A 2,309-nucleotide genomic window follows, 5' to 3' on the forward strand; every position below is an offset into this window, starting at 1 on the left:
TCTCTCTCCTCCGGAGCGGCTCTGCGGGGCCCGGGGGGGGGGGGGGGGGCAGCCGGGCAGGGGGGGGGGCGGCCCCGCGGGAGGGGGAGCCGAGGACAAAATAAAAAGGGTCCAACTTCCACCTTAAAACATCCCCCCCATCAATAAAAAGAATTTAAAAATGAAAAGTAAAATGTCCCTCCTGGGAAATAAAGCGCTTTTTTGTTGTTGTTGTTTGTTTGGGGGGGGGGGGGGGGCGGACACACGACACAAACGGGGGGGTGTTGGGAGGGGGGGGGGAGGGAGACGGGACGCGGGCGTTTTAAAGAGGCAAAATGCTCATCTTCGCCCGGAGAGAAGGAAGGGGGGGATCAGGGAGGGGGGTGTTTGGGGGTCCGCACCCAGCCTGCAGGCAGGGCGGCGGGGAAGTTAGAGGGGAAGCGGCTCCATCCGAGACCCGGGCAGCGGAGAGAGGGAGGGAGGGAGGGAGAGAGGGAGGGAGAGAGGGAGGGAGGGAGAGAGGGAGGGAAGAATGAGAAAATGAAAAAAAAAAAAAAAAAAGAAAGAAAAAAAAAAGAAAGGGGGAAAAAAAAAAAAACCCAGGAGCGAGGAATGAAGTGACGTTATGAAAAAAGCCCATCCCAAAATATTACATCCCATTTAAAGATGTAGGAACCCCCTTTGGCTCGCAGGGCTGAGGCGCTGCGGGGCAGAGGAGAACGGGGGAGGGACGGACAGACATATTCCACCCCCCCCCTCCCCTCCCGCCCGCCCCCCCCTTTCCCCTTCCCTCCTCTTCCTCCCGCGGGGCGCCGGGTCACCCCCCCCCCTATACCTCCCCCCCCCCGTGCCCCGGTGGCTCTGCGCGGGCCGGGCAGCGCGGGGGGAACTCGCCCGTTTTCCCTTGTTTTGGGGTTTCTGTTGGGCTTTTTAAATAAACGGAACCAAGGCGGCGAGAGGAGAGAAAACACCCCCCACCCCCCACCCCCCAAAAAAAAACCCCCCTTGCAGATCCGTGTGCAACTTCGGGCAGCGACGCTGGTGCGGGGAGGAGAGATACCCGCACCCCGCCGCGGGCAGGGGGATACCCCCCGCATCCCAACCTCGGTACCGGGGCGGGGGGGGGGGGGGGGGGGAAGCCGCTCCGCCAAGCCCCGCGCTCCCTCCCGCTGCATCCCGCGGCCAGACGCTTGTTTCCCCCCATCACCCCTCCTCCTCCTCCTCTTCCACCCCGTTATTTAACGACCGGCAGCATCTCTCTTCCCCGGGGCGGCGGCGCGGGGATGGAAGGGGATAACGACCACGGGCAGCCCCGCATCAAACATTCCCCCCCCCCCCCCGCACCTTCCCCCTTCTCCACATCTCAACACACCCCCCCCCCGCCCCAAGCGCACAAAGAAAGGGGAAAAAAAAAAATATATATATATATATATATAATAAATGAAATAACTAAGCGGAGCCCTGAGCCCGGCAAACTCCAAACCGCAAGTTAGAGAGACACCACCGCCACCGAGCAATTCTGCAGGCTTTAATAGAGCCTAATTAGAGAGCGAGCGAGGGCGAGAGCCGCGTCCAGAAAAACAAAGGGAATCCCCGGCTCCCAATTGTGAAAGTGAGCCCCGGCCCCGCAGGATGGCGGGCGGCAGCCGTGCCCCGCACCCCCCCACATCCCCCACCCCAGCCCCGCACACACGCTTGGGGTTTGGGGGGGTTAATTTTATATGTATTTGGGAGGGGGGTGTCGGGTTTTGAGGGGAGTCATTTATTTTAACAGCCCGCTGCAGCGCCCCAAGTGCGGGCAGGGCCGCGGTGCGGTGCGGTGCGGTGCGGGCAGGCGGCCGCGGCTCCGGCTCCTCGCTCTCCCCGAAGAAGAAAAGGAGGAGAAAAAAAAAAGACGAAAAAGGCTTTTCTGGGGTGGTTTTTTTTTTTTTCCCCTCTTTTTCTTCTTGTTTTTTTTTTCACGCCGCGCTGCCGGGCGCGATACCCCGCGGACACTCCGCGCAACTGATTTCCACTCTCAACTTTTGCCGCCCCTCGAAGACAAGCTCCGCCAAAGGAGGGGAGGGGGTGTTAGGGTTTATTTCCCCCCCCCCTGCATTAAACACACAGAGATACAGACATCTCCCCCCCACCGCGGAGTCACCCCCGTTCCGCCGGGATGCAGCAGCGCTGCGGTACCACCGCTCCAGCTCCGCGCAAACTTCTCCAGCCAGGCCCGCTCCCCCTTCCTCCCCCCCCTCGCCCCAAAACCTCCCTCTGCTCCGCCGCGGCGCTGGGGGGGAGAATGTTTGTTGGGGTTGGGGGGGGGATGTTGTTGGAGTGGAGGGAAG

The sequence above is a fragment of the Gallinula chloropus genome (genome assembly GCF_964237585.1).
Source record: "Gallinula chloropus genome assembly, chromosome: 28".
Lineage (NCBI taxonomy): Eukaryota > Metazoa > Chordata > Aves > Gruiformes > Rallidae > Gallinula > Gallinula chloropus.